Source organism: Scylla paramamosain, chromosome 36, assembly GCF_035594125.1.
Source record: "Scylla paramamosain isolate STU-SP2022 chromosome 36, ASM3559412v1, whole genome shotgun sequence".
Lineage (NCBI taxonomy): Eukaryota > Metazoa > Arthropoda > Malacostraca > Decapoda > Portunidae > Scylla > Scylla paramamosain.
Window position 1 is genome coordinate 15,944,408 of NC_087186.1, and position 11,629 is coordinate 15,956,036.

Consider the following 11,629-nt stretch of genomic DNA (forward strand, 5'->3'; position numbering starts at 1 on the left):
TGGAAGTAGTCTGCAGAAACTGACTCAAACACCCTGCTGGGTGTGTCCGTGTCCTGCCAGAGAGGTTCGTTGGCTTGGCTTGGTAGGAGTGGACGGCATAGTGAGCATCCAGAAACGACGTTCTCAACGTCTCTGTCCATACCAGGCCAGTACACCGTTTGTCGGGCCCGTCGCTTGGTGCGCTCCATCCCCTGATGACTGTCATGGAGTCGCTCTAGTGTTTCTCGGCGGAGGCTGTGAGGAATAAGAAGCCTCGGCCCGTAAACCACCAGGTCGTCGTCTACGGCCAGCAGACTGCGCACCGGCCAGTACGTACGCAAGCGGTGATCGAGGTCGTGGCAATGATCAGGGAAGCCCTCGATGATGACGTTCTTGAGCAAGCAGTACTCCCGTCTCTTGCTGCTGCGGCACGTACCATTTCCACAGTCTGATCCTGGAGTGGTGCTAAGCGGACGCCGTCCTCATTGGTGGCAGATAACGCTGAGATGACCGCTGAGTGGAGAGGGTCGAGGTCACCAGAAGTAGCAGCATCCTCTTCCTCCACTGGGTCCTGTACTGGAGCACGTGAGAGGGCGTCGTCTGTCAACTCGATGGCCATGGATCCACCAGCCATTGCACGTAAACCTTCCTTTGCTTCGAAGACGCTGGGAAAGGCCTTGATCACAGCAGCAGCGTGCCCCGCACGCTGCTGTGGCGTTGGGTCGTAGGAATGAGGCCAGCTGATCACTTCTGTGGGCGTAGATAGAGGTGGCTGCGAGGCGGTCGGGTACTTGATGGAGCTGTTGCCGGTGTGCTGTTCTTCCCTGCGTAGCGGTCGGATTTGAGCCGGAAAATCTTCGGGGAGGATTCCGAGAGCGATGGAATCGTACCAGCTAAGCAGCGCCCCTTCACCTCCTTCACCACGCTCACAACAGTCTCAGCTTCCCTGTCGCCCAGTTGCAAGTGCGACGAGAAAGTTCCCTACACAGGTGAGGGGGTGATTACCGGCAGCATAAAGTCCATCACCATCAGCGGGCGCCAAGCTGGAGGGCGGGATTCCAAGGAGTGTTGCCGTGTCGAGGCCAATAACGGTCGTTTCGGCCCCAGAGTCAGGAGTCCACGTAATCTTGTCTCTTCCAGCGGGATGTGTGGCGGTAATGAGCACCTGGGGCGCAGGTCGTGCCGTCACCGTCTTTGTGTATACGCCTGATAAGAGCTGGTATACACTGGCACTGGCTCCCCGCCTCGGGCCTGCACCGCGATGAGGAGAGACAGTTGAGGAACTCCTCGAAGCTCCTCGTCGTTTCCTCACTGTCTGCTGACATACACTCGCAAAATGCCCTCTTTTCCCGCAGTTACGACACACTTTATCTATTGCCTGGCATCCCCTTTTGTCACTGCGACAATCTTTGCCACAACGATAACAGCCCGTGGGGCTTGAGCCCCCGAAACTGCCCTTCCTGTAGTTCGAGACAGCGTTCACACCATGGCTCGAAGAGTGAGAGCCGCCCCTTAGTACTGCACTACACTGGTTAGCGCTCTCTGATGCTCTGCAAATATCTATGGCGTTTTCAAGGGTGAGTTTCTTGTTTTCCAGCATGCGTTTCAGAGCCACTTCGTCTCGTGTCCCAACGACAATTCTGTCACGCAGCTGATGGTTTATGCACTGGTCGCAAAAGTCACAGAAATTGGCGATTTCCTTTACAGCACATAAAAGTCGTCAAAACCTTCTTGCGTTTCTTGCACGCGGGAGTAGAAGTCTCTTCTATCCATGATGATGTTGCGCTGGCTTCGCAGGTACTCACACATTGCATCGAGGATGGTTCTTAACTCCGCGTCTCTCGGTAAGCTTATCCCGTAGCGAAGTGTACGGGTCCACTCGTCGTCTAGGACAGCAGCGAGTGCCGCCCTCTGCTCAGCCAGGGAGAGACAGTCTATCCTGGCGAGGGTTACGTATCCTTCAAACTTATGGCGCCACGTGTCGAACTCACGTAAAGATGCTGACGCCGTTAAGTGAGGAATGATGGTGGCGGACGTCGGGAACCTCGCGCCCTGGGTAGACGTGCTGCGGGCTGTGGTTTCGCCTTCATTGCTCGCCGTGGTGCGACTGGGAGCTTGTGTCCCCACTCTCTCCAGCAGCTGGGTTAAACGCTCCTCGCGAGCCTGACTCTGCTCCGACTGTCGCGCTAGCAGAGCCTGACTCTGCTCCGACTGTCGCGCTAGCAGGGCAGCCAGCGCCTCCAACTGCTTCTCCATTCTGCGCCGTACCCACTGCAGCCTTGTCCTGATCCTACTCACTGCGCCATGTTCGACTCTTGACCAGCAGGGGCACAGGGAAACGCAGGTAACAGTGCAGGTGTTTATTCACAGAAGGTGTGAACAGAAGGCTGGAGGTAGGTGATCTCCCGGCGCCAGGCCGCGCACTTCCACTTAACACGTATGACTGAAGCCTAGCTCGTTCACTCATACACGTATTCATGCCTCACACAAGTCTCGCTCATTCACTCGTTCACACAACTAGCTAACAACCACACAGCATGTAGTCTTCATTCATTCTTCATTCACACACAAACACACGCACAGAGAGAGAGAGAGAGAGAGAGAGAGAGAGAGAGAGAGAGAGAGAGAGAGAGAGAGAGAGAGAGAGAGAGAGAGAGAGAGAGAGAGAGAGAGAGAATGGCGAGACAAGCAACCAACAAACACATGATGACCTTAACAGAGAAAGCAAGCCAGAGAGCGAGAGAGAGAGAGAGAGAGAGAGAGAGAGAGAGAGAGAGAGAGAGAGAGAGAGAGAGAGAGAGAGAGAGAGCACCCTCCTCCCTGCATGGTCGCTACTTCACCACTGGCACACCTCACCTTTAATATCCCCCACTGAGGGTCAGAGTTCACCTGTCCCATCCAGCCAATAGGAACACGCCCCCACTGCCAGGTCAACATGAGGAGGAGGAGGAGGAGGAGGAGGAGGAGGAGGAGGAGGAGGAGGAGGAGGAGGAGGAGGAGGAGGAGGAGGAGGAGGAGGAAGGTAGGAGTAGAAATTAATAGTTACGAAGGAAATAAAAAAGAAGTAACGGAGAGAGAGAGAGAGAGAGAGAGAGAGAGAGAGAGAGAGAGAGAGAGAGAGAGAGAGAGAGAGAGAGAGAGAGAGAGAGAGAGAGAGCTAAATCCAACAGGCTTGACAAAGTGAAAGAGGAGAAAGGAAAGAGAGGGAAGAGAGAGAGAAAGAGGAATAGCGAAGGTCAGAGTGAGAGAGAAAGAGAGAGGGCAGTAGGGGAATAAAGGGAGAGAGAGAGAGAGAGAGAGAGAGAGAGAGAGAGAGAGAGAGAGAGAGAGAGAGAGAGAGAGAGAGAGAGAGAGAGAGAGAGAGAGGGGAGGGGAAGGAGTAGCCAGCCGACATTTTCCCCTCTCTCTCTCTCTCTCTCTCTCTCTCTCTCTCTCTCTCTCTCTCTCTCTCTCTCTCTCTCTCTCTCCATGCACAGCCAATTTTCATTATAATTTTTTCTCTTCTTTTTTTTTCTGTCCTTGTTTACCTTATGAATTATCGGCTCTCTTTTTTTCCTTTCCTTTTTCCTATTGGTTTTCCTTCATACATTACCGTTTTCTTTCGTCCCGTCTCATTATTGATTTCCTTTAACTCAACACAGACTTTTTCCCCTTTTTCGCTCATACGTTTTTTTTTCCTTCTTTTTCTTCAATATTCATCAGTAGTTTTTCCTTTTCCCTTCACTATTTTTTTTAGTTTTCCTATTTCCACATTTTAACCTTTGCTATTCCCGCTTCTATGCTTATTATTATCACTAGTTTCCCTTTTTCCCTTCACTAATCATCAAATTTCGCTTTTCCTGTTCCCATGTTTATTAATTCTCACTTTCTCTTTTCCCTTCACTAGTTATCATGTTCTGGTAATTCCACCCTTTATCATTTGTTCATCATCAAATTCATCGTCATTATTCATCATTATTTTCCTTTCTCCTTCACTCCACGCTTTCCTATTTCAGTACATCACCCTTTACTCTTTAACGTGTCAGAAGCAGGTACTCACTAAGACAGGTGTGTAGGTAGGCATGCTTGTGAAGGAAAAAGGAAAAAAACAGACTTAATGGGAGTATTTATAGAAGAACTTGGAAATAAATAAATAAATAAATATGTAGGTTACGATAAGTTAAGTTTACAATTGTGCTTAGGGAGAAACTATTAAAAGTAAAAATCGTAATTATACAAGAGATGGGGACCTTCGTAATATCTAAAGGAAAACTTAGGGAAATCAACAGTGAGGGATATGCAGAATACGTTTACAAGTGGACTTAGGGAAGAAACTAAAAAAAAAAGACGAAATATATAGGAGACGAGGACCCAACTGGATAGGGGAGTGCCTAAGGGGAGACTTAAGAAAAAACACCAGGGGAATGTGTACCACTGGGCTTAGAGGCGAAACTGTCAAAGGAAAAGTGTGGGAAAAAAAAAGTGAAGTTACAAAGCAAGACGGGGACTTAATCAGAGTGCCTAAGGGAGGACTTAAAAAAAACAATAGTAAGAGGGCGTATGTACAAGACGAGGAGGAGAGCTGAAGGGAAACAAGATGGAAGAGCAGGCAAGAGACGAGGAACTAAGCAGAGATTGGATGCCTGAAGGAGTACATGGAGACGGAGAAAGAAAGAAAATAATAAATAAAACAGTAGGAAAGTTTAAGACTAGGCCAGGAGGCGAGTTAAAGCGAATCAAGTGGGAAAAGAAAGCAGGAGACAAGGATATAAGCAGAGATGGGTGCCTAAGGGGGGGGGGCCTTGGGAAAAAATAAATAAATAAAATAGATAAATAAATAAATAAATAAATAAATAAATAAATAAATAAATAAATAAACAGTAAATGGATGTATTGGACTGAAGGAAAGTTAAGAGAAGCTAAATTAAAATATACAACAGCAGACGAAGATCTAAGTGAAGGGAATGCTTAAGGGGACTCGAGGAAAACAACAGCTGGGTGTGGTGTGTTTGTGGAGTGACTCTAGTGGAGGGGAGGAATGAGAGGGGAGGGGGCTTTCAAAACATCGATCCCATATCTCTTTCAAATACCACAGCATCGATTTCTGTATAGACTGAGGGGAGTAGTGAGTTCTGTCAAGACAATGTGTTTATTCCTATGCACAAAAGATGATCCAGGGCCGAAGAGTAATTCAGGAGAGTGGGAGAGATAGAAAATGTTAATGTGATGTGTTTTTCGTCACCATTAATCTACTTCTCTATCACAACGGCATCCTTCTTACTCCATGACAAAGCAAGAGCGTGGTAAATGAATGGAATACACACAGTGCTGCATAGTTAGGTAATAATTAGCAGATGTACCAAGTTATAAGTAGAAGCAATAAGTGTACGAACAATATTTTTTTTTGTCTTTTTTATGTAATGTGTGTGTGTGTGTGTGTGTGTGTGTGTGTGTGTGTGTGTGTGTGTGTGTGTGTGTGTGTGTGTGTGTGTGTGTGTGTGTGTGTGTGTGTGTGTTATTCATATGTAGTACAAATTAATGTGTAATTGTCCTATATTCGTACAATTACACATATTTTACAACATTATCATACGCATGTAGGCTACACGATTATTCATATGTAAATAATGACATGGTCTGCGTCTGTCATCTTCGTAATGGCAGTAATTCCCTCGTTAACAATCACAATTTAAGGCAATGATGAATGTATTACGTGCATACATTTCTATTCCACAAAAAAATAAATGTGTTTGCAAGAGGCATTTAAATCCATCAACTCGGGAATTTTCTCATCACTTCCCTTCATTCTAATTAAAAATACAGATTCATTTACAAGTTTTTTTATTTCAATCTCATTTTTTCCCCCCCCCATGCTTCCCTTCGTTTAATTTCACTGCATCAGCCCACAAACAATTTTCCGTTCGCTTCATCCCATTCTTCCACTTTCCCTCATTCCATTTAACTGTACACAACCACAAACAACTCCACTCATTCATTTCATTCCCTCCCAACACCCCTTCATTTTATCTAACTGCACAAACCCATTAAACAATTTCACTTTCATATCACACCCTTCTTTTTAAACTTCCACCCAATTCAATTCCACGGACTCGGTTACAGTTTCACTCTCATCTTATTCCCTTCAGCTCTTTTATTATTTTTTTCCAATAGTTTTTTTTTCAGTATTCTGCAGCCACTCCCTCGGGCGAATTCATATCTAAAGTGCATATGTGAGTCTACAGGGGTCCTCCTTCACCTCCTCCTTCAGGCAACTCCTCTTAAAGGGCGTCTCGGGTACAACAGGAGGGAGTGAGTGGATGGGAGTTAGACCTAGTACATGTATAATCACTGAGCAGGGAAGGGGAGAGGAAGGGAAGGGAAGGGAAGGGAGATGGAGAAGAGAAGAGGAGAGAATAGAAAATACCAAAGATAATAAAGAAGTCAATAATAAAAGACATTCATAAGAGAAAGTAAGAAGAAAAAAAGACTAAACAAGGAATTAACCACAAAGTGACACAAATATGCAGTGAGACACGCAGAGAGAGAGAGAGAGAGAGAGAGAGAGAGAGAGAGAGAGAGAGAGAGAGAGAGAGAGAGAGAGAGAGAGAGAGAGAGAGAGAGAATGCTAGCCTGAGGTATAGCGACAGGTGCAGGAGGGAAAATGGAAGAAAAGATGGAGGAAAGAGTGAGGGACGGAGGGATTTAGGAGGAGGAGGAGGAGGAGGAGGAGGAGGAGAGGAGGAGGAGGAGGAGGAGGAAGAGGACCAAAATAAGGCGAGGCAAGTGTTAAAGGAGTGTGTGCTGTCCCTCTCCTGTGTGTGTGTGTGTGTGTGTGTGTGTGTGTGTGTGTGTGTGTGTGTAAGAGGAAGAGGTGGTGGAGGAGAACTGGTTAGTGGAAGAGGAAGATGTGGGAGGAGAAGGAGGAAGGAAAGAAGGAAGGACAGCGTGTGGGAGGGAGGGAGGAAGGACGTGGGAGAGAAGAGACGTAATGTGTAAGAAAAAGAAAAATATGGAGGAAAATGGAGGAGGAAAAAGGAGGAAGAGGAGGAGGAAGATGCGGAAGTGGAAAATATAGGTGAGGGAGGGAGTATTATGGGAGGGGGTGTCTATCTTCACGAGAGAGAGAGAGAGAGAGAGAGAGAGAGAGAGAGAGAGAGAGAGAGAGAGAGAGAGAGAGAGAGAGAGAGCTTGTACAGTAACTAACCTCCTGCTTCTCTTCATCTCTAAAGTTAGGTAAAGGCGGGCGGTCTAGCCAGCCAGCCCGCCCAGCCAAGCCACACCCCTACACACACACACACACACACACACACACACAGCGAGTTCTCCTTTCCTTCATTCAATGTCTCATCACGGCAGGGATATCATCTTACACACACACGCACACACACACCTTTAAGAACCCTAGATGCTTCTCTCTCTCTCTCTCTCTCTCTCTCTCTCTCTCTCTCTCTCTCTCTCTCTCTCTCTCTCTCTCTCTCTCTCTAAGATCCAGCACCCCAAAAAATTCGATAAATAGGTTAATAATCATATAATGGAGTTAATTCAAGTGTGGTATGTTTATTTAAGTAGTAGTAGTAGTAGTAGTAGTAGTAGTAGTAGTAGTAGTAGTATAGTAATAGTAATACATTTTCACAGTTTCCCACGGTAATATATGAAATCAAATCCACAGTTTCATGCATGTATGGAAATAATTATTGGCGTTACTAATGGAATAAAAAGGTTAAAAGTTTACCCTTTCATTCACAATCGCCACTGACTGCGGATGCTACTCAAAAAATAAAGTAAAAATTGCAATAAAGTTGGTATCGCACGTGCTGGATTGAGAGAGAGAGAGAGAGAGAGAGAGAGAGAGAGAGAGAGAGAGAGAGAGAGAGAGAGAGAGAGAGAGTGTGTGTTTCCGGCGGGGGGAGATAAAAAGGAGTAAGGTAAAACAGGTGAAAATGTCAAGTGAGGAAGATTACTAGATAAAAGATATAGATGGTGATAATAATAATAATAATAATAATAATAATAATATATGAATGACATCAAACATCATCTTTAAACAGCCCAGATGGTAAATGAAAACAATTATAACCCATTACACACAAAACTACATCATTTAACACAATCAACGCTTCCAAACCACCCATACAACCCCAAAAAACACAAAACAAGCCAAAGTTCACCACAAAACGAACCAAAACACCACAAAATCACAACATTACAGACACCAAACGTTCAAAACTCAAGGACAATTTATCCCACACAAAAAATCGCCGGGGGAAAAGATATGATTGATTAAAACCGACTCTAAGCAGGTGTTCGTAGGGCGTGACAGTGTTGCAGGACCCCTCAGCACCACGCCCCAGAGTGCTGAGGGAGGGAGGGGCGTGGCTCAGCACTCAGCGGGAGCCAGGAGGGAAAATATTCACGAAATTCTGAGCCATTTTGAACCGCCAATGCAGAGTTTGAGTAAAAATATGTTGTAATTCACTCCTATGGGTTTATTTATCAGTGAATGACTGAAAAGTGATAAGGAGGAAGGAAAAGTGTCTCCTCCCATGCCGCTTATCGCTGTTTTGGAGGAAATGGAGGAAAAAATGGAAGGTAAACACCGGACGGATGCGATGGCGGGGCGGGAGGGAATTGACGCCGGCTGACGCTCTTATTTGGCGAACTATAGGTTGTGTTCTGGTGTTCTGCCGCCTTCCTTACCTTATGGCCTGGTGTTAATCCAATCCCTATGTCGCCAATCACCACAGTATTGAGGATTTGTGCACCATAAATTTCACTACCTCCCCGTCACAAGGCCGCAGCAACACTGGCTTGTGCTGCCCCTCCACCTCGCCCTTGGGGGGGAGGGGCCGCGGAACACAAACTAGTACCTCACTCATTCGCTAATTTTGCTTCTATTTAGGCATAACAGCTGCTGCTAAGGTTTTCTTTAATTTTCTTTTTTATAAATTATGGTATTCTATCCACTCTTGATACGGTGGGTCACTTAAATGTTTGACCCTTAAGTGGTTTTCATCCACGCCTAGCAACGGTGCCAGATTTACAAAAATATTGAATCAAACATCGTTTTGCTAAGTCAAGTACAGTAAAAGAAAATCCTTATTCTAATTGTTATTCAATAATATATACGTTTTAGGAAGTCATCTTGCTTTTACAAATCTCAAAGTTCGAAAGTGCTGGGGGAGGGAACTCAAATCACATCACAGAACCCAACATTTCCGCCAAAAATCGAAACAAAACTATACCTCCGGCATATGCGTTTCCGTAATTGATGACAATAACATGTACTTTACGATAGCAGTGATATAACTGATAGGAGTATCCGCTCGTGATAAAAGTTACCGCGTCCAGCCAGCGCAGAGATGTGGCAACGCGGCGTCACCTCTTCATGGGAGGATGATGTCATTGACGCCTTGAATACGTACTCCTCTAAATTAGTAACAACCCCGCATGCTGCTTCAATCTGAGGATGTCAACGCGGCGCCAATGTTCAATAGTCAGCGTGACAGTCGATAAAGGGAATAAATAGCATTAGGAGGCTTGTAGATAGCGTTGTACTGGGAGGGGGCGTGGCGCTGTGAGTCATACCGGGAGAATTCACCGACCCTTACTTACCATTACCCCTTAATTCCTACACTTATATTTTACCGATAGCACTTACCTTTATCCTTTTAACTATCATCCATGCCTCTTATTCTTACTCAAATCTTTACGTTATTACTCTTTGGCCTCTTCGATATTTTTCTCCGTTACTTTCACCTATTACTCTTACTTTTCATCCCTAATTTTTCCTGCTTTACCTACCCTTGCCTTTTACCTATTTCCTTAGCCTCATCCGTACCTCATAATCTCTCTTTTTAGTTCTTTTTTCAACATCTTCCATTCATTTACTTCTCACTCTTCTTATCCCTTTCTTTCGCCTTTTACTTTTCACCCTTTTTACTCTCTTTACCTATCATTACTTCTTACTCATGCCCATACCCTTATTCGTACGTCTTACTCTCTCTTACTTCTTACCTCACCCGCTTTCTCTTATCTCAGATCCTTTACCCTTCTTTCGCTCTTATATAAACCGCCGGCAGAATATTTATCGACATTAAATCTAAAAGTGAGAATAATTTTATACATTACCTCATTGTTTTCTTGTCCTTAATTCGTCCTTGCTGGAGATAAGCTTCTGAGAGACGCTGCCCACTCTCAAGTGTCAGCAATTGAAGCTGCATTTGTTTGCTGTAGGAAGATTTAGGTGCTGAAGTTGAGTTTATATATTAAGTAAATGTCTGTCAGTGCAGCTTTTAATGTGATAATGTGAAATATGGTTTTGTGTTTGATTTTTGTAAGTTAATCGATTTTAGAGTTAGATTTCAGAGTCATAAGAAAATTATGTGGTCATATTTCTAGTCTTCGCTGATAGATTACTAAATGACACTCTAGCATCAAACTATTTATGTCTTATTTTCGTATATATCCACCAGTGACCTTTACATCTATTCAAATGACTTCCAGCAACATGTACATTCTACCCTGTTTAGTATTCTGATGCGCGTTCATCCACACTAACACAAAACAGAAGTCTTCCCAGTTGTCCATAAGGGATGATGCAAGAAGCCAGCAGGTCTGCACATGGCACTGCATAGTAATAAGCTCACTTCACTGCATATTCTTATCCTTTCATGATCTCATCCTTACTTTCTCTCAAACTACTTTTATCTCACCCGCACAACATAATCCCTACTTTGTAAAATCACCATTGAATTTAGGAATCAAAATAACGTCACTTTCTCCAGCACACATCCTTAGAGTACTGTCTTTCTGCTCTATATAAGAAAAGCTCCTTCCTCTCACCCACATCCTCCCTATTCTTGTACATCACCGTAATTCAGGCCAGGAAACTTTACCATCTCACTTTCTCTTGCACACCTTAATAACACTGTTCTAGAAGCTTTTCTCTTATATCTACAACATCCACTTTAGTCCCTCAAATATAATTATCATCTACAGCATCTTAATTCAGGCCAGGAAACTACTTATTTTGCTTTCTCCTGTATCATATATATATATATATATATATATATATATATATATATATATATATATATATATATATATATATATATATATATATATATATATATATATATATATATATAATCTTAATAGCTTTTTTTTTTCTCTCATATCTACAACATTCATCTGATGTCACCTAGAACCTGACCTGGGAACTAAATAATCTCACTTTACTTACTTTCTTATCAACAAACAAGTTCTTTTTTATTATCTCATTTACCTGTACTTTCCTAGCTTTTGTTACTGTTCATGTACCTGTATTGTACCTGCCTCACTGAACATCATCCACATCACCTCAATTATCTCATACTACTGTTTTTGACATTCAGACAATACTTTTCCTTCACCTCATCTACCTTTACCTGTCTGGCTTCTAATTCTTTCCCCTCATACTTAAACAGAGTTCTTTTCACTATCTCTTTGATAATGAAAAGAAAACTTAATTCTAATTTCACATATTTCAAGCACTAAAACAGTAACTAGCTTGACTGAATAATAAGAAGCATGATATAAGTAAACTCCAAGCAGCAAGTAGCCTTTAAGATATAAGCAATCTGATTTACCCACACTACATTACTTCCGGCATTAGAGGGAAAATAAATACAAC

General features: G+C 43.8%; 1 protein-coding gene across 4 annotated transcripts in view; it reads right to left on the minus strand.

Moving 5' to 3' along the window:
• Nucleotides 1-8,780, minus strand: part of LOC135091120 (spectrin beta chain-like) — a 93,429-nt gene extending 84,649 nt beyond the window's left edge. For 2 of the 4 annotated variants that reach the window (XM_063988516.1, XM_063988498.1), the window contains exon 1: nt 8,656-8,763. The gene's annotated coding sequence lies outside the window, so the exon portion shown is untranslated. Of the gene's footprint in view, nt 1-8,655 lie in introns of all 4 variants that reach the window. The other 2 variants (XM_063988497.1, XM_063988515.1) reach the window with 2 other exon arrangements.
• Nucleotides 8,781-11,629: the final 2,849 nt, after the last annotated feature.